The sequence below is a fragment of the Scyliorhinus canicula genome, chromosome 2 (genome assembly GCF_902713615.1).
Source record: "Scyliorhinus canicula chromosome 2, sScyCan1.1, whole genome shotgun sequence".
NCBI classification, from domain to species: domain Eukaryota; kingdom Metazoa; phylum Chordata; class Chondrichthyes; order Carcharhiniformes; family Scyliorhinidae; genus Scyliorhinus; species Scyliorhinus canicula.
The window spans coordinates 80,445,191-80,466,954 of record NC_052147.1 but is presented as its reverse complement, the minus strand read 5'-3'; the positions used below and the strand labels follow the sequence as shown (position 1 = coordinate 80,466,954).

The following is a 21,764-nucleotide window of genomic DNA, read 5'->3' as shown; positions in this document are numbered from 1 at the left end:
GATTCTCAACTCAACCTCAAGAAAGAAATCTCCATCACTTAGATGTTTTGTTATTTATTCATTTAATTTGGGCCATAAATAAATATGCATATCATTTACAACCATATGATTAATGCTTCCTGAGCTAAACAAAGATTGGATATCCTTATTTATCATTGATTCAAAAGGGGGTGCATGCAAATTGGTCATTGTCATTCTGAAATCGGGTCGTGAGTAGATTTTATGATCGTCTTCATTTGAAATCTTGCAGTGGGAATTCTAGAAACCTTCAATTATTTGTCATTGTTTGCCTATCCATGCAAATTTCCCATTGGAACATAAGAATTTTAGGAACATAGGAATTAGGAGCAGAAGTTGGCAATTCAGCCCCTCCAGCCTGCTCTGCCATTCATGGCTGATCTCTTCCTGGTTTCAAATACACCTCCCTATCTGTTCCCCATACCCCAAGAAAACATTTTTAAAATCAGAAATGTATCTTGAAACCATTTAATGACTCAGACTCCATTGCACTATGGGGCAGCGAGTACCACAAATTCACTACCATCTACGAGAAGTAGTTCCTCCTCATCTCAGTTTTTAAATCTATCGCCTCTCAACCTATATCTGTGATCTCTCATTCTAGATTGCCCCACAAGGGGGAACATGTGGTCTACTTTTACTTTATCGATCCCTTTTAGTATTTTGCCTCGATCAGATCCCCTCTCACCCTTCTAAACTCCAGCGAGGATAAACCCAAACTATTTAATCTCTCCTCATACGTCAACCCTTTCATCCCCGGAATCAATCCGGTGAACCTCCTCTGAACTGCCTCCAATGCCACCACATCCTTCCTCAAATAAGGAGACCAAAACAGGACACAATGGCTTCATATTATATTCATGTGCTTCATGAGGAGAAGTATACGTTTTATGGGTGATCACCTTTAATATTGCATCACTGTAACCCATTTAAGTGTAGACAATGGCCCAAATATTCCAATTAGCATCAGAACCATTGTGTTCTATGCTGATCAGACCAAAATCTACCTCCTTACCTGGAGATGTTTAAAAAGGTCATACTTTTCCACAATACAGAAGAAGACATTCTCAGTACAGAAATCCACGCAGGGAGCAATGAAGAGAATCAGACCACCCTCTTGTTATGGCACTAGCTGCTGTAAAGGGAGTTTGAATGAGCAGTGTGATTGGGTAAGTGGGTGAATGCTAGTGAATGGGCAGGTAAGTGAGGTAATTAGATAGGGTACATGAGATGCCTCACAAACCTTATTGAGTTCTTTGAGAAGGTGACTGAACCGTTGGACGAGGGTAGAGCAGTTGATGTGGTGTATATGGATTTCAGTAAAGCGTTTGATAAGGTTCCCCACGGTTGGCTATTGCAGAAAATACAGAGGCTGGGGATTGAGGGTGATTTAGAGATGTGGATCAGAAATTGGCTAGTTGAAAGAAGACAGAGAGTGGTGGTTGATGGGAAATGTTCAGAATGGAGTTCAGTTACGAGTGGCGTACCACAAGGATCTGTTCTGGGGCCGTTGCGGTTTGTCATTTTTATAAATGACCTAGAGGAGGGCGCAGAAGGATGGGTGAGTAAATTTGCAGACGACATTAAAGTCGGTGGAGTTGTAGATAGTGCGGAAGGATGTTGCAGGTTACAGAGGGACATAGATAAGCTGCAGAGCTGGGCTGAGAGGTGGCAAATGGAGTTTAATGTGGAGAAGTGTGAGGTGATTCACTTTGGAAAGAATAACAGGAATGAGGAATATTTGGCTAATGGTAAAATTCTTGGTAGTGTGGATGAGCAGAGGGATCTCGGTGTCCATGTACATAGATCCCTGAAAGTTGCCACCCAGGTTGATAGGGTTGTGAAGAAGGCCTATGGTGTGATGGCCTTTATTGGTAGAGGGATTGAGTTCCGAAGCCATGAGGTCATGTTGCAGTTGTACAAAACTCTAGTACGGCCGCATTTGGAGTATTGCGTACAGTTCTGGTCGCCTCATTATAGGAAGGACGTGGAAGCTTTGGAACGGGTGCAGAGGAGATTTACCAGGATGTTGCCTGGTATGGAGGGAAAATCTTATGAGGAAAGGCTGATGGACTTGAGGTTGTTTTCGTTAGAGAGAAGAAGGTTAAGAGGTGACTTAATAGAGGCATACAAAATGATCAGAGGGTTAGATAGGGTGGACAGCGAGAGCCTTCTCCCGCGGATGGAGGTGGCTAGCACGAGGGGACATAGCCTTAAATTGAGGGGTAATAGATATAGGACAGAGGTCAGAGGTGGGTTTTTTACGCAAAGAGTGGTGAGGCCGTGGAATGCCCTACCTGCAACAGTAGTGAACTCGCCAACATTGAGGGCATTTAAAAGTTTATTGGATAAGCATATGGATGATAAGGGCATAGTGTAGGTTAGATAGCCTTTAGTTTTTTCCATGTCGGTGCAACATCGAGGGCCGAAGGGCCTGTACTGCGCTGTATCGTTCTATGTTCTATAACCATGTAGGGTGCTGAGTAGGGTGGTAGGTTGGTGGCATGGGGTAGGTTGGTGGCATGGCAAGTGGGTGAGGTGGTCGGTGAGTAGGGTAGCAAGTGGGTCAGATAGCAGGTGGAGAGAGTGAGATGTGGGTAGCATGGCAGGTGGGTGAGGTGGTTGATTGGTAGAGTGAGATGTGGGAAGAATGGGATGTTGGTAGGGTGGCAGGTGGGTGGGATGTTGGCCTGGCCAGTGGGTGAGCTGTTCAGTGGGTAGGATGTTGGAGTGGCAGCTGGTTGAGGTGGGAGATGGGTCTGGGGGGAGGGGTAGTTGAGTTGGGCTGCTCGGGGCTATTCAGGTCGGGTGTGAGTTTAGTTGGGGTGGAGACTAGTCAGGTGGGGCCGGGAAGTGTAGATGGGAGGTACGGGGGGTTAGTTGGGGTGTCTGGAGAGGAATATAAGGGGGGGGGGGGACGACTCAGTGTGAATGATGGAGGGAGCGGTGTCAGTTGTCTAATTATCCAAGAGTTAGGCTAGGATTTTCCTTTGTAAAATAAATGCTGGATAGCTAACCAGCTAAGTACGTCAGATCTGTTCAGAGTCTCAGAAACTTTTTTTGACTGTCCTAGGGAGCTGGGAAATAGCTCATCAGAAGGTCAAACTTCCCAGGTAATTTGTACTGAGTCAGCATGTTGGGACTTTCGTGCAGTTTGGGTCGTGTGTTGGCTCTCCAGTGGTCTGGAAACCAAAATATCTTCGCCGTTGTTAAACGTTATATGATGGTCTTAACGATTTATTCAGCTTTGCTTATTCTGTCCACCAGATGGCCTGCTTCCCAAACTGGACTGTGAGACAAATACTAGCAAAAGCTGAAGTCTCTAATGATCCCAAACAGAACTATTTGCAAAATTGAGCAGCAGGTATTTTAGTGTCGATCACGCACAATACCATTTTGCGATTTAAAAAAGAAATTATGAATTTTTCCTCTCTCTCACTTGGTTTACTTTCTTTACTATTATGAAATTAAAAAGTCGACGAAGAAAAATCAAACCTGATACTGCAGGAATGATTTACCTTGATACAAATGAACTTATTTAAAGCTGCACGTGACAATTTTACAGGCAAACAGAACAGCACTGTCATCATGACTTTTCTTGACTGCTGAATGTACACTCAATGTTTAAACTCCTGAAGAAAACTAAAACTTGATTCTTGCCTGAATGATATAGCCGTGTTGTTTTCAAGTGAAACCATGAAAAACTTGCTTTCTCAAAAAGTAAACTCGTGGACATATTTTTTAGCAAATTCCAAAATTGCTAAGTAAACCATTAGCATCTTTTCCAAAGGCAGAACATTCAAGCTTCCAGTGATTCTGTTCAATGATTGAATGTTATTTTGTTTTTTGTAGCAGTAACAATTGAGCAATTAGTAATTTCCAACACTCAGTCACACTATAAAAACAGTTTTCTCAGAAGAATCAAGCTAACAACAATATTGCTCGATGTCTGTTTTTGTTTGGATCTTTTCCAAATGCTTCAGATGCCTCCACAGTAACAGATCTGGTCTGTTGAAACCTCCACTCTCTTCCAGAGTTTGCTGTTTCGTTTGGCACCAGTGACATTGTCAAGCAATTTTAGCTTTCTTTTGCTAACCTGCATTGGCTTCGAAAGGAGAGCACTAATTTTACTTTCTGCATATTTTTCACAAGGTCATGTCAAGGTTAGTTTGAATTGCATCCTATATTAAGACTTCTTTCACAGTGATTTAGTTCTGTAGCCTAGTCCCTGCTGGGGTCTGCCCCTTGGGCACGTCAATACTTCAGGCCTGACAAATCACACACAGATGAGTCTGTTTCTAGCTTTTCATGCTGATTATCAGGGCTTTTCTCTAAATATGGTGCTTCGTGTTATTCAGTTAAATTTCACAACTGTAAAAATATACTTCTCTTTGGATTTGTGTTGTGGATGAGGGTAACTTTGTTGATGTGCTGAAAAAGAATTAATTAAAGGCAGATTGAAATTCATTTTATCTGTTGTACAAGATCCCAAAACCATGACTGTATGGTTAGCATTTCAATTAATTTACGGATTATGCATGAGTGTTAATTCCAACTCCTCGGACATACTTACAACAGTTGTTTAGAAACATGATTCCTCGCCAAAAATGTTGTCGATGCATCTTCTTATGAAATTCCTTATGCTTTGAAGTTGAAAATGGAATTACATACATTATTTTTATTGTTGTGCAATTGAAATTTATGAGTGATAATATATGAATCCTTTATAGTTCCCCTTGTAGGCATTTGATTTCCTTCCAATTCTTTGCCAGTGCCGCCCAAGTTTTAGATACATAGAAGATAGGAGCAGGAGGCAGCTTTTTGGCCCTTCGAGCCTGCTCCGCCATTCATCATGATCATGGCTGATCATCCAACTCCGTAGCCTAATCCTGCTTTCTCCCCATAGCCTTTGATCCCATTCTCCCCAAGTGCTATATCTAGCCGCCTCTTGAATATATTCAAAGTTTTAGCATCAACTACTTCCTGTGGTAGTGAATTCCACAGGCTCACCACTCTTTGTGTGAAGAAATGTCGCCTTATATCTGTCCAAAATGGTTTACCCTGAATCCTCAGACTGTGACTCTTGGTTCTGGACCCACCTATTATTGGTAACATTTTCCCTGCATCTACCCTGCCTAGTCCTGTTAGAATTTTATAAGTCTCTATGAGATCCCCACTCATTCTTCTGAACTCCAGCGAGAACAATCCCAACCTAGTCAATCTCTTTTCATATGACAGTCCCGCCCCTGGAATCAGTCTGGTAAACCTTCGCTGCACTCCCTCGAGAGCAAGAACATCCTTCCTCAGAAAAGGAAACCAAAACTACACACAATATTCCAGGTCTGGCCTCACCAAGGTGCTGTATAATTGCAGCAACACATCTCTGCTTTTATACCCAAAACCTCTTGCAATGAAGGCCAACAAACCATTAGCCTTCTTTACCGCCTGCTGCACCTGCATGCTTACCTTCAGGGAATGGTGCATAAGGTCACCCAGGTCCCACTGCACACTCCCCTCCCCCAATTTACAACCATTCAGGTAGTAATCTGCCTTCCTGTATTTGCTTCCAAAATGAATAACCTCACACTTATCCAAATTATACTGCATCTGCCATTGATTTGCCCACTCTCCCAACTTGTCCAGATTTTGCTGTAGGTTCCCCGCTTCCTCGTCACAATTCACTCTCCCACCTAATTTGGTATCGTCTGCAAACTTTGAGATGTTACATTTTGTTCCCTCATCCAAATCATTAATATATATTGTGAATAGCTGGGGTCCCATCACCGATCCCCACTGGTTACTGGCTGCCAATTTGAAAAGGGCCCATTAATTCCTCTCTGCCAACCAGTTTTCTATCCACCTCAGTACATTTCCCCCAATCCCATGCGCATTAATTTTGCACAATAATCTCTCATGTGGGACTTTGTCAAACGTCTTCTGAAAGTCCAAATATACTACATCGGCTGGCTGACTCTTGTCGATGTACTGGTTACCTCTTCAAAGAATTCCAACAGATTTGTCAAGCATGGTTTTCCCTTCATAAATCCATGCTGACTCTGACTGATTCTGCCACTGCTTTCTAAATGTTCCGCTATAAAGTCCTTGATAATGGATTCAAGCATTTTCCCCACTACCGATGTTAGATCTATAGTTCCCTGCTTTCTCTCTACCTTCCTTTTTGAATATCGGACTGACGTGAGCTACCCTCCAATCTGCAGGAACAGTTCCAGAGTCTATAGAATCCTGGAAGATGACAACCAATGCATCCACTATTTCCAGAGCCGCCTCCTTAAGCACTCTGGGATGCAGATTCTCAGACCTTGGGGATTTATCCACCGTCAATCCCATCAGTTTTCCAGCACCATTTCTCTACTAATGTTGATCTCTCTCAGTTCTTCCTTCTCACAAAACCTTTCATTCTCCAACATTTCTGGGATCGGATTTGTGTCCTCATTTGGGAAGACAGAACCAAAGTATAGAACATAGAACAGTACAGCACAGTACAGGCCCTTCAGCCCATGATGTTGTGCTGACCATTTATCCTCATCTATGATCAACCTAACCTACACCCCTTCAATTTACTGCTGTCCATGTGCCTGTCTAAGAGTCGCTTAAATGTCCCGAATGACACTGACTCCACCACCTCTGCTGGCAGTGCATTCCACACACCCACCACTCTCTGTGTAAAGAACCTACCTCTGACATCCCCCCGATACCTTCCTCCAATCATCTTAAAATTATGTCCCCTCATGACAGTCATTTCCTTCCTGGGGAAAAGTCTCTGGCTATCCACTCTATCCATGCCTCTCATCACCTTGTACACCTCTATCAAGTCACCTCTCTGCCTTCTTCGCTCCAGTGAGAAAAGCCCGTGCTCCCTCAACCTTTCTTCATAAGACATGCCCTCCAGTCCAGGCATCATCCTGGTAAATCGCCTCTTCACCGTCTTCAAAGCATCCACATCCTTCCTATAATGAGGCGACCAGAACTGGACAGAATATTCCAAGTGTGGTCTAACCAGGGTTTTATAAAGCTGCAGCAAAACCTTGTGGCTCTTAAACTCAATCCCCCTGTTAATGAAAGCCAACACACTAAATGCCTTCTTAATAACCTTATCAACCTGGGTGGCAACTTTGAGGGATCTATGTGCATGGACCCAAAGATCCCTCTACTCCTCCACACTTCCAAGAATCCTGCCTTTAACCCTGTATTCAGCATTCAAATTTGACCTTCTAAAATGAATCACTTCACATTTATCAAGGTTGAACTCCATCTGCCACTTCTCAGCCCAGCTCTGCATCCCGTCAATGTGCTGCTGTAACCTGCAACAAACCCCAACGCTATCTACAACTCCCCCAATCTTCGTGTCATCGGCAAACTTACTAACCCACCCTTCTACTTCCTCATCCAAGTCATTTATAAAAACCGCAAAGAGCAGAGGTCCCAGAACAGATCCTTATGGGACACCGGTCACCGACCTCCAGGTGAATCTTTTCCATCCATTACCACTCTCTGTCTTCTTTCGGTCAGCCAATTCTGTATCCAGACAGCCAAGTTTCCCTGTATCCCATGTCCCTAACTTTCTGGATGAGCCTACCATGGGGAACCTTATCAAATGCCTTACTGAAATCCATTTACACCACATCCACTGCCCGACCTTCATCAATGTGTCTCTTAACATACTCAAAGAATTCAATGAGACTTGTGAGGCATGATCTGCCCCTCACAAAGCCATGCTGACTATCTTTAATCAAACTATGTTTTTCTGAATAATCATAAATCCTTTCTCTCAGAATCCTTTCCAATATTTTGCTCACTACAGACGTAAGACTGATGGGTCTGTAGTTCCCAGCGATTTCCCTATTCCCTTTCTTGAACAGGGGAACAACATTCGCCTCCCTCCAATCATCCGGTACTACTCCAGTGGAGAGTGAGGACGCAAAGATCATCGTCAACAGTGCAGCAATCTCCTCCCTCGCTTCCCATAGTAACCTTGGGTATATCCCATCAGGCCCAGGGGACTTATCTATCCTGATGCTATTCAACATTTCCGCACATTCTCCTTAATATCAACTTGTTCAAGTCTATTAATCTGATTCACACTGTTCTCATGGGCAACAAGGTCCCTCTCTCTAGTGAATACTGAAGCAAAGTATTCATTTAGGGGCTCCCCCATCTCCTCAGACTCGAGGTACAAATTCCCTCCACTAGCCCTGATCGGCCCTACTCTCACTCTGATCATCCTCTTATTTCTCACATAAGTGTAGAATGCCTTGGGGTTTTCCCTAATCCTTCCCACCAGGGCTTTTTCTTGCCTCCTTCTTGCTCTCCTCAGTCTATTTTTGAGTTCCTTCCTGGCTACCTTGTAACCCTCTAGAGCCGAGTCAGATCCTTGCTTCCTCGACCTGACGTAAGCTTTCTTCTTCCTCTTGACTAGAAGCTCCACTTCTCTTGTCATCCAAGGCTCCTTCACCTTATCATTCCTTCCTCGTCTCAGTGGGACAAAACTATTCAGCACTCGCAGCAAGTGCTCCTCAAACAATCTCCACATTACTGTTGTGCATTTTCCCAAGAACAATTGTTCCCACTTTATGCTCCCAAGTTCCTGTCTAATAGCAGTATAATTTCCCCTCCCCCAATTAAATACCTTCCCATACTGTGTATTACTATCCTTCTCCATGACTATGGTAAAGGTCAAGGAGTTGTGGTCACTGTCACTGAAATGCTCTCCCACCGAGACACCTGACACCTGGCCTGGTCTGTTGCCGAGCACCAAGTCCAATATGGCCTCCCCCCTGGTTGGCCTGTCTACATATTGAGTCAGGAATGCTTCCTGTACACACCTGACAAAATCTGCTCCATCCAAACCATTTGCACTAAGAAGGTTCCAGTCAATATTAGGGAAGTTGAAGTCACCCATGACAACAACTCTGTTACTTCTGCACTTTTCAAAGATCTGCCGCCCAATCTGTTCCTCTATCTCTTTGCTGCTATTGGGGGGTCTATAGAAAACTCCCAATAAAGTGACTGCTCCTTTCTTGTTTCTGACTTCCACCTATACTGACTCAGTAGACAAACCCTCCTCAACTACCTCCTTTTCTGCAGCTGTGGTGCAATCCCTAATTAACAGTGCCATTCCCCCTCCTCTTTTACCCCCTTCCCTATTCTTCTGAAAATATCTAAACCCCAGAACATCTAACAACCATTCCTGCCCCTGTGAAATCCATGTCTTCGTAATGTCCACATCAACGTAGTTCCAAGTACTGATCCACGCTCAAAGTTCATCTCCCTTATTCCTGACACTCCTTGCGTTGAAACAAACACACTTTAGCCCATTCCACCGAGTGCAACTTTGCCCTATCAACTGTCTATTCTTCCTCACAGACCTGCTGCATACAATGTCTGCCTGTTCAACAGCTACCCTATCCTCTGATCCATAGCTCTAGTTCCTATCCCCCTGTCAAACTAGTTTAAACCCTCCTTAAGAGCTCTAGCAATCCTCCCACCCAGGATATTGGTGCCCCTCCAGTTTAGGTGCAATCCGTCCTTCATGTGAAGGTCCCATTTTCCCCAGAAGATATCCCAATGATCCACATATCTGAAGCCTTCCCTCCTGCACCAGTCCTGCAGCCACATGCTCAGCTGCACTCGCTCTCTGTTCCTTGCCTCACTTGCATGCGGCAACGATAGCAATCCTGAGATCACTACTTTGCTTGTCCTGCTCTTTAGCTTCCAACCTAACTCCCTAAAATCACTTTTTAGATTCTCATCCCTTTTCTTCGCTATGTCGTTGGTGCCTATGTGCACCATTACTTCTGGTTGCTCATCCTCCCCCTTAAGAATACTATAGACTTGATCCGAGACATCCCTGGCCCTGGTACCCGTGAAGCAACGTACCTTCCGAGAGTCTCGTTCACGACCAGAGAATCTCCTATCCATTCCCCTAACCATTGAGTCTCCTATCACTATTGCTTTTCTTTTCTCCCCCCTTCCCTTCTGAGCCACAGAGCCAGACTCAGTGCCAGAGACCTGGCCACTAGGGCCTTCTTCCGATAGGTCATTCCCCCCCCCCCCCCCCCCCCCCCCCCCCACCAACAGCATCCAAAACGGTATACTTGTTTGGAAGGGGAACGGCCACGAGGGATCCCTGCACTGTATGCCCGTTTGTTTTCCTTCCCCTGACTGTAACCCAGCTGCTCTTGTCCTGTACCTTGGGTGTGGCTACCTCCATGTAACTCTTCTCTTATCACCCCCTCTGCCTCTCGGATGATCCAAAGTTCATCCAGCTCCAGTTCCCTCACGCGGTCTCTGAGGAGCTGGAGTTGGGTGCACTTCCCGCAGGTATGTATTCAATTGCTAAGCCATTTCTTTGTCCCTTATTATGCATTCCCCTGTTTCTGTCTGTAGGGGGCCTACATACTCTTTACCAATTTCTTTCTCTTCACATATCTGTAGAAACTCTTAGTGTCAGTCTTTATGTTCCCTGCAAGCTTACTTTTGTTCTGTACTTTCCCCTTCTTAATCAATCCATTTGTCCTTCTTTGCTGAATTCTAACGGCTCCCAATCCTCAGACCTATTATTTTTCTTGGCCAATCTGTATGCTTCTTCCTTGGATCGGATACTATTTCTAATTTCCTTTGTAAGCCATGGATTGGCCCTCATAGCCCCTTTGCTTTTGTGCCAGACAGGAATGAACAGTTGCTGTAGTTCCTCCATGCGTTCCTTGAATGTTTGCCATTGTCTATCCACTATCAACCCTTTAAGTAACTCTCCCCAATCTATCAAGGCCAACTCACGCCTCCTATCCTCATAGTCCCTTTATTAAGATTCAGCACCCTAGTCTCCGAATCAACTACTTCACTCTCCACCTTGATAAAATTCTATGATGTTATGGTCGCTCACCCCCAAGCGGTCTCGTACAGCCAGATTGGCAATGATTTCCTTCTCATTACACAGTACCCAGTCTAAGATGGCCTGCTCTCTAGTTGCTTCCTCCACATATTGGTCAAGTAAACCATCCCGTATACACTCCAGGAATGCCTCCTCTGCGGCTTTGTGGCTAATTTGATTTCCCAATCTATGTGAAGATTAAAATCACCCATGATCACCGATATTCCCTTCTTACATGCATCTCTAATGTCTTGTTTAATGCCATTCCCAACCACACCAGTGCAGTTTGGGGGACTACATATGACACCCACTAATGTATTTTGTCCCTTGGTATTTCACAACTCTACCCATACAGATTCCACATTTTCAGAGCCAATATCCTTTCTCACTACTGTGTTAATTTCCTCTTTCACCAGGAGTGCCACACCACATTCCATTCAGGTGGCCCAATGAGGTCTGTGGGGATTCACTGATTCCCATGCTTCCTAGTGCTATGCTCCTGGTCTCATAAACATAGACATAGAACATACAGTGCTGAAGGAGGCCATTCGGCCCATCGAGTCTGCACCGACCCACTAAAGCCCTTGCTTCCACCCTATCCTCCAAACCCAATAACCCCATCTCACATTTTGGACACTAAGGGCAATTTAGCATGGCCAATCCACCTAACCTGCACGTCTTTGGACTGTGGGAGGAAACCAGAGCACCTGGAGAAAACCCACGCAGACACGGGGAGAAAGTGCAGACTCCACACAGTCATTGACCCGGCGGGGAATCGAACCTGGTTCCCTGGCGCTGTGAAACCCCAGTGCTAACCACTATGCTACCATGCTGCCCCTACCATGCCACCATGTCTCACCTTGACACCTCACTTAATTCTTAGACTTATCAACAATTACTTTATCAACATGTTGTGTTTTAAGGGCGGCACGATGGTGCAGTGGTTAGCATTGCTGCCTCACAGCGTTGAGGACCCGGGTTCGATCCCAGCCCCGGGTGGGGTCGCACCAAATATTGAGCCTCTTTATCAATTTGTTTTTAAACCATGTAAACCACGCCGCGCTGGTGGTGGCTTGCCACTGATTCACTCACCGCAGGACAACTCAATCTCTGCAGTCAGTGGGGAGCTCCAAATAAATGCCTCCCCAGCACTTGTTCCAGATCCAGGCTGGGAGATGGGTGCCAGGAAGCCAGCACGAAGATTCCCCCAGAGAGCCCTGACTGAACTCCCGAATGATGTGCCGCAGAAGATGGTGGTTGTATACCTGCATTTCCGCAGAGGTCCATTCACTTAGGTCACCACTCCTGCCTGGGAGGCAGTGGCAGCCTTAGTGAGTGCCAGCATGATGCAGAAGAGGACAGGATAACTGGGCTTTTGTATGAGTTGCTCACAAGGTTTCTTCCAATGCTCAGATTCCAACCTCTGGGAGTTGTGGCTGACGGTTCTCTCCAACAAGGCCAACACTGAGAGCGTGGCATCTGCATTAGAGACCTTGGCACAGGATGTGCACTCCATGGTGGAGGATGCATGGTTCAGCTCATGACCTCCATGGCTGAGGGCAAGAGTTCCATGATGCAGGGCTTCAACTGCATGATGCAGGCTCCAGTGGACATCCTTGAGTGTCAGTGCCAGAGAATGGCGGGGCTTCTGCATCTCATTCCAGCTGTCACTTTATCCCATGGAGGAGTGCAGGGCTCCTGGGCACCTGAAGGAAAGCACGAGCGCAGTCAGGGCCTTCCATCCAGCCCATCTGAAACCCCTTCCCTGTGAGCGACACACCTCCAGCTCTGCTCACTGAGGAGAGCAGCACTGCAACATTCTCACAGACCAAACGTAGGCCTGGACCCTCAAGGTCCAGGTTCCCTAGGGTACACCCACAAAGATCATCTCAGGCATCAGGGCGTGGAAGTCACTGGCTGCCTCAACCTCAGTTGTGGATTCATGGGATACTCTCGGTGTGGTGAGGAAGAGTAATAAACTATAGGCACCCAGAGGGCTTGCGTGAACAGCACTGCACAATTGGCACTCCATACCTGTGGAGTGTGAGAATTGCAGCATCATGTCTCTGCCATCTCCTACACTGATCACTCAGCAAGTCCGCACAGCTGCTGGCACCCAACCACCACCCTGACCCAACTCCCCAGCCACAGATGGTGACACCACGCCCCACAACATCAATTTTCAGGCCTCTTATGGCTGTCACTCTTCTCCAGTGATGAGGACATCAAAGGCTGAAAAGGTGTTGAGAATCTGCCCAATTCGGAAGTAAGTTGGATGGAAAAACTAGAACCCCTGACTTCAGAGGGGCTGTCGTAGCTGAGGTAATACATCCAGAGTTTCTGAAACCAATGATACGCCCATTGATTGGCAAGATGTGGGTGGCACAGTAGCACAGTGGTTATCACCCTGGCTTCACAGCGCCAGGGCCCCAGGTTCCATTCTCTGCTTGGGTGACTGTCTGTTTAGAGTCTGCATGTTCTCCCCGTGTATGCGTGGGTTTCCTCCGGGTGCTCCGGTTTCCTCCTACACGTCCTGAAAGACGCACTGTTAGGTAATTTGGGCATTCTGATTTCTCTCTGTGTACCCGAACAGGTGCCGGAATGTGGCGACTAGGGGCTTTTCACAGTAACTTCATTGCAGCATTAATGTACTCCTACTTGTGACACTAATAAAGATTATTATTATCCATCTGTCAGGCAGGAGTCAGACAGATCGCTGAGGTTGGGAGGAGCATTGTTCTGTCCTCAATACATGTCATCATTCTGCTGCCCCCTGCAGCCAATAGCTTTAGCGCCCTGCCCATGAATGTGGGAACCATGGCGAGGACCTCCTACAGGCACCACGTTAGTGAGTAGCTATCACACCCCATAGTGAGAGCTCTTCCCTCACTGGTCCTAGTCGACTCGATCCGAGAAACTTTGAGGGTGCCCCTAGCCCTTCACCTCCATGCGGGCCCTGGCCATTGCCCATGGTTCTTCCTCCTCCGCATGTTGCCCTTCATCCTCCTCAATATCCTCATCTCCTCCATCTCCTCCTGGCCCAGTTGAGCCTTCCCCCTGCCAAATTGCGGAAAGGACAGCAGACACAATGTTGTGGGACATCCTCTGGGACTCTATTGGAGGGCTCCTCCCTCCCGGACCATGCACCGGAATCACATTTTGAGCAGTCCAATTGCCTTTTCAAGGACTCCACAAGGTCACAAATATGACCGGCATCTTGGGATTCCGTGAACTGATGAAACCTATGGTTGTATAGGTGTGCAACAGCCGGCACCTCAGGTCTCCAACTATTTTGATGGAAAATAATTAAGCTAAATTAAATAAACTGAGAGACAAAGTAAAAGGAGCGGATCCTTAAAAGGATACTGCGTTAAACAAAAACAAATCACAAATGAAACTTAAAACAGGAAACCAGAATGTTTGGTTTAATGTTTCAAAATGTTGATAAAGCACCCCAAACCCTACGGTGCCTACTGAGCATGGAATGCCTTAAAGATGCCCGTGGTTTTTCAAAAAACTGAAAATGGAGTGTGGTCTATGACAACTTATATAAGCATGGTCCACTGACTCCACAGGGCTGCAAAAAGGGCAGGCACCTTGGGAGTTTATGAACCGATGGAATCCATGGTTGTGTGGGACTGCTGCATGTAACACCCTCCAGCCCAGGTCCCCGAGATTAAGGAGGAGAACGCCTCCTCAGAAGGACCTCCACTGCTGGATGGCAATGAGGCACACCAAGGTGTGACCTCAGATCTCCAATCAATGACACTATCATGTTCAGCAGTGCTGACTTAATTGGCACAATTGATTCATCAAGGAAGAGTCAGGAAGCTGATGAAGTGACTGGCTTCCTCTTGTGGCGGGTGAGGCAGGCCTGATTCATGTGTGATGACTGCAATTGCCATGTTAAGACTCATCCTTAGAGGGCACCCTCATTTCTCCAGGTCACTCACAGGGGCTGCATATTAAATGATCCATCTGTCTGTCACAGACTCCCAACCTGATACTAATCCTTAACAAGTCAAACCTCCATAACTAGTGGAATTGAACGTCCATGCAGTTTATCACCTTGTCCTCACACTGCCTGCTGAGTGGGGGTTCAAGCCTCACTGAATCTTCCTCCCCCGTGAGAGGATTCTTAGGCTTCATGAGGCAGGGAAGCACCCCTTTCCTGAGTTCCCCCACTCTGCCCTTGCAGCCTGCCCTCTCATGGGACCCACCCAAGGACCCACTGTCAACTACAGTGCTGACCCTCTGCACTCATTTCCTCACACCCACTTTTCAGCTCCTACTGTGGAAAGGCACTCCCTCAGCGATGATGTTGAAACAAGCCTACCAAGGAGGACACGGGAAGTCCTGTCTACGTGCTAGCCGCCGTACCCCTTAAAACCTTGGGGTGCCTTGATATGAAGGGAAGGTAAGGCCTGCCAGCGACCCCTCCTCCCAAAATGGAGAGACTGACCCCCCCCCTTTCACTCCCCTACCCAGAGTCATCTGGTTCCCCTTTCTGGTGCCCCCTCTGCAGTTTTACACCCTGGAGGTTGATGACTGCCTGAGCATTTACCTCCGATATCCCCTTCGGAGGTGAGGTTACGAGGGTCACGTTTATGTAAAGTTCTTGTAAATGGTGCCATTGTGACGTTATTGCAGCCTGCTGAATATTTAGAGGTAGGGAGTGAGCCCTCACTAATGACATGCTAATGTGTTAAAATTCGGTTTCCGGGATCTAGCGGTGCGTTTCACGTTACTCCGCAGACGGGGCGGGTTGAAAATTTGAAATCACAATGTTGCTGACGGATGCACACTTTCTGATTCTCTCTGGATTTTGCGTCCATGTCGGCTGTCCCATGCATGGTTGGTGCTGGCTCAAGATTGCCCCCCAAAGAGTATTAAATATTATGGGTTCCTGCATTGCTACTTCGAGTATTAAATATTATGGGTTGCTGCATTGCTACTTCGCTGAGCCAACACATCCTGTTGTCTATTTTCCTCAGCTATGTTTATGATTTTGTGCTAAAAACTAGTTACACACAAGTGAAATATGTTTTGGCTTTTGAGATAATCAAGTTCGGAGCTTTGTGTTTCAAACATACTGGTTGTAATTTGCAATTGCCCATTTTCCCTAAAATAAACCAATTGTTGGAAAATTAACAGCAGATGATATTTTCACCTTTTCACTCCTCCAGATCCTTATTTCAATTTGCTGGACAGCCAGTGCAATAACAATGTTCATGTGAGATTCAGGCCATCTTTGATGAAGCTGTTCTGTAATTGATACTTGGGATTGTAATTTCCGGTGTATTGTAATTGGAACCTGAAAATAAAGTGGCGGGAGAAACTGATAATTTCAAAACTTGCTTAAGTCATAAAGACAGTTTCTGCTACTGATTAGCAGCAGAGAACTACTCTCTTCCAGCCTGTACTCCCGAAAATGGGATTTTTATATAATCAGAATTTTAAAAAATAAATTACTGTCTTCTATCTATGAGATTCTTCTGCTAATACATTAGTACATTAAAGTGAGACTAATTGGCACAAAGTGTTTTCTATGTTTTATTAACTCAATGTGTTTCAGGCAACAATTAAGTGAAAGCACCACATTGCATGTGCGACTCCTCTTGCCTGGTACTGTTCCATTTATCATCGCAGTTTTACATTGACCTTGACACCCACTTCATTATAATAAAGATTGTCTACCATTTAGGTTACATTGTTCCTATGCACACAGAACCCATGCAAATTTTGTGCAGATAGAAGAGCTGTGAGCCTGTCAGAGGTCATCAGCATTAAATGATTGCTGCTATTTTTTTCCAACTGCTTCTTTTCATCCTGTGAATCCTGAGCAGTGGGAACACGCCAGTTTAATATTTGAACTCTATGGCTGGTGGCTGTGTAACATGTATCAACAGGATTGTTTTTTGCTAATGATAAATGGCTGTATTGCAATATTAATCTACCATAATGTAATCATCATAGAGACAAAAATCCTAACAAGTTAAATATCCTGTACGTGACTTCAGCAATCTATATCATCAAATATCCTTTAAAGAGTTTCAAGTTTGTCAAATTTCTAGCACTTTCTAAATACGTATATGGGCACGATAATCTACCGAAAGACTCAATTAGACAAAGTGACATACCTCTCATTTCAATGTACATACCTCATTTTCAGAAGGTAAGGAAAGTGCTCTTAAACTGTCACTCGTACTGGTCTTCAATATATGAGATGTCCATATTTCAGAGAGATCTGATCATTGTTTTTCCCTCACGTTTAATTATTAATCTTGTGAAATAATTGCACGTGAAAAACCACAACTTTTTTGAAAGATTTCTGCAGTTTAAAAGCAGGGTCAAAGTGAATAAGCTGTCTGCCTTGATAAGAGAATTTCAGAGTAATATAATTTGAATTTAATTATTAATGGAAGATATTTAAAAAGATTGGTTCATGATCTCCTATTAGTGAATTTGCAATTCATTTTGATATTTGGAGTTTGATTTATAATGATGATAATGCAATCTATGTCCAATTAACAATGCATGGGCTATGTAATGTGATTTCCAATGCGTGTAAATGGAATCAGCTCAAAGAAAAAAAACTGATTCAGAACCTCAAATGTAATTTGCTTGGAGAGTTCTAGCAATTTTAAATGACATTGCAATTCTTTAATCTTTTCAGAGATCATGAAGTAAATGTGTTCAGAATCAAGTTATCCCATTACTACTTGACAAAAGGAAATATGTTGGATCTTTGAGCTGCTCACATTTTCTGAAATTATTTGTGTGTCCCTTTGTATTAAAATTGGACTTTAGTTGTTTTGTAGATTTTGTAAATCTTTTCTTTAGTAACCAGCTGTATTTAATAACAATAGTAACAGCACCAATTGACAAAAAATGCTCACATTTCATGAATTGAAATTTAATACATGGCCATTCCTGCCTGTAAAATTAATGTATAGGGTAATGCTCTGGCCTCACAGATTCCTGCACTGTATATGTATGCAGCAGAGCTTAGGATCGGGACTGCAAAATAAAAAGGGCCTTTGTTCATCACTGAATGACATTAAACATGGGCTTCCTATGAAGCCGCCATGCATCTTTGCAGACAGACTGCAGATAGAAAATACTGGAGTTAATGTTTGCTGTTTTCAGAAAAATGTGCTGGTGCTTTTTAGAAGTTGTAATCCATTTTTATATTGTAGCCTTGTAACATAAATTGCTGCTGTATGATTATTAATTATGGGTTGCAACAGAAAACCTCAAAATAGGCTTACAGTTATTTCAAGTAATCTTCAAAATGTGTTGGCTTTTCCAACCTCTGTTAGGTAGTTGTGGCTTTCATTTTGATTTATTCTATCAAGTTCTCTTTCTCTCTGATCAGCAGAGAAGCTACATAAGGTCCTTCTTTCATTGTGTGCTTCCAGTGCATTATTTTGAATACCATCATCTCGCCTTTCTTCCTCCCACTTTAAAGTTTATTACCACAGCTGAATTCCATAGGAACTTTGGGGAAAGTTCATATAATATGGCCATGCAGTGTTTTCTCTTTGTGAACTAGGTACATCATTATCTGAAGCATCTTTTGAACTTTCTCTCTGAACACAGCATTGTTTCAACGCAACACTCAATAAGCTCACGCAGAGTTATCCAGAATACATTTTACATGTGTAGATGTTTTCATATGTTCGAGGTCAGATCAGAACTGTTGTAAAATTTCCACAATGTTTTTCTTCGCTGGCCAAAGGATGGGTTATCGCCATATTCTTTTGCCCATGAAAGAGACCGTAATCTTTCCAAATATGTGCTAGTTTGAAAATGGCTTATTCTTGTGGTCACCATGGTGACAATTAACAGTATTTCAAGGCTTTGTCTGATTTTAAATTTGGCAAGATTTTTCTGATGCAGTTTATTGCCGAAATTGTTATACAGAAGCATGCAATTAACATGAGGAAAGAAAAAGGTGGCACAATTAGCTATATTCACAACATTTTATGTTCCAACAATTTTATCTAGTTTACATGCAGCACGGCCAAGTGTAAATGTTTTAAAAAATCTCAACTTTGCGCAGAGAAGTTTTAAACAATTGGGAGACAGTTTTGATATATTCTATGAAAGAAATGTGCATAAAAGTTATTTCTAGAATTAGCCTATGATTGATATGAGTCCCAAGAATCTGCCTTTGTCCCTTTAGCTATTTATTGCAAATAATTGGCTGAGAAGGTCATAGAAACCTTTTATCAGGATTAACAATCTACAAATGTGTAATTTCTTGGCTTAAATAGAATTAGATGTTTGTAAAGAGTTAAGGTGCCCCAGCACTTAAGTTGGAATTGGGGTATTAATTGTTCAATAGATTGCACTTATTGTTAAATCGATTGCACTATTGTATAAAGGGAATACAGTGACACTGTTTTGTTGTTGGAGAAGTGATTGCTGAACACAATAAACTTGGAGACGAAGAAGTCAAGACTTGCTTCTTTGTTCTTACAATAAAGTTGCCTTCGGTGCTTAACAATGGTAGCAGAGGATGTTTGCTGCCTATAAGAAAAAAGAACTGCAAGCTATGATTTCTTCGGATGAAAGACAATGGGCTGGATTCTCCGTTTCTGAGACTAATTGCTGACGGCGTCATGAAAACCGTGGAGTTTCACGACGGCAAAAATGGAGTGACAGGTGCATGTATTCAGCCACTCCAAAGGGGCTAGCACGGGTATCAAGGGAAACGGCACACTTTTCAGGCGGAACGGCGGCGGATACATCGGTTCCGTGATTGCTGCACAGCTGCAACCGCACTTAAGGGATTCTCTCCTCACTTCCCACAGACACACACACACACTGTCGCAGCCAACAAGGATGGCGAGAAAGAGAGCAGTACTGCGGTTCCGAAAAGCCGAGTTGGAGACTCTCCTGGACGCCATGGAGACGAGGCAGAAGGTGCTATACCCCGGCCCGGGAGGAAGGTCCTCACGGGGCACCATTTGTCGTTTCTGGGCGGAGGTGGCAGACACCACCAGTGAAGTCGTCCAGAGTGCCACCCACAGCAGAAAAAAATTGCATTACCTCCTCAGGACGGCCAGGGCGAGTATGAAGCGTTGTGCCCCGGCACCAACTCCCCTACCCCCACAGACATGTGACCCGGACCCCCCCCCCCCCCCCCCCCCGCCCGGGGGACAGCCAGACCTCTGCCCCACATGCCAGTACCCATGCCAGCTGCAATGACCGGGTCCCCCGCCACTGATGCCATCAGCTACCCAACCCCTGGGCTGCATGCGCCAGACTGTCTAACATTGTCGTTGTCGTTGTTTGTGTCCCCCCCCCCCCTCACAGTATAAGGCCGCGCACAACCGCTGGGAGAGGGAGAAAACCGGAGGGGGATCACCAGACCTGCAGCCCGTCAGGGGTGGTGAGCCCATCCATATGGCTGTTGTAACTGCCTCGGCCCTGGCAGACCCCCCCCGTCCCTCCCCCGCAGAAAGCACAGCCAGTGTACGAGCCGGAAGCCCGCAGTCACCCCACGCCACTTCCTACCTCCTCTCTCTGCCACCGCAGCCAGCTCGCCAGGTTCACGAATTTTTATAGCACATTAGAAAAACGCCTTCGGGAATTCGACCCAACCGAGGCGCAGAATCGCAGAGGCCCCAGAGAGAATCCGTCGTCAGGACCGATAATGCCTACTGTACTTTCAGGCCGCACGATGGGTGCCGCGAACTTGTCATTTTTGCGGGGCCGGAGAATGCTGATTTGGCGTGAAACTGGCGTCCTGCTTGATTTCTTCATTGTAACCTATTCTCCTCTTGATCGCATTTTGCGATTTCGGCGTCAGGTAACGGAGAATCCAGCCCTATATTCTGATTTCTAACCTGAGGAGTGATTTTTTTTTCCGTTTTATTTTATAAATTTAGAGTACCTAACCTGCACATCTTTGGGTCATGGGGGTGAAACCTACGCAGACACGGGGAGAATGTGCAAACTCCACACAGACTGTGACCCAGGGCCGGGATTCGAACCTGGGACCTCAGCGCCGTAGGCAGCAGTGCTAACCATTGTGCCACCGTGCTGCCCTTACATAACGGAATTTAACATACGGTATATAAGGCTGCAAAAGTTCAGTCCAGAAATTCCTCGATCAGTGCTGGCGTTCAATTTATTGGACTGCAGAAGTTACAAATATGGATAGGCTTCTGGTTTTGGCAGGGATTAAATTTGTAGAAAGACACAACCTGCTCAAACAAATGTCAGACACTCTTTTTTTTTAAAAAAAAGGTTCTTGGGCAAATATTCCTTCCTGGCATGCAGAATTGGCTGGCCAAAAGAAGACAGCAAGTAGTAGTAGATGGAAAATATTCCGCCTGGAGATCGGTGACCAGTGGTGTCCCGCAAGGATCTGTTCTGGGACCTCTGCTCTTTGTGGTTTTTATAAATGACTTGGATGAGGAAGTGGACGGGTGGATTAGTAAGTTTGCCGATGACACGAAGATTGGGCGAGTTGTAGATAGTGTTGAGGGTTGTTGTAGGTTACGACAGGAGATTGACGGGATGCAGAACTGGGCTGAGAAATGGCAGATGGAGTTCAACCTAGATAAATGTGAAGTGATTCATTTTGGAAGGTCGAATTTGAATTATGAATACCTGGTTAAAGGCAGGATTCTTGGAAGTGTGGAGGAACAGAGGGATCTTGGGGTCCACGTACATCGATCCCTCAAAGTTGCCACCCAGGTTGATAGGGTTGTTAAGAAGGCGTATGAAGTGTTAGCTTTCATTAACAGGAGGACTGAGTTTAAGAGCCATGAGGTTTTGCTGCAGCTTTATAAAACCCTGGTTCGACCACACTTGCAATATTGTGTCCAGTTCTGGTTGC

The 21,764-nt window shown here is 45.0% G+C and overlaps 1 protein-coding gene across 5 annotated transcripts in view; it reads left to right on the top strand.

Annotated features, from left to right (window-relative positions):
* The window catches only part of akap6 (A kinase (PRKA) anchor protein 6), a 711,546-nt gene that overhangs the window by 536,332 nt on the left and 153,450 nt on the right, over nucleotides 1-21,764 (top strand). The gene's annotated exons all lie outside the window — the stretch shown is intronic.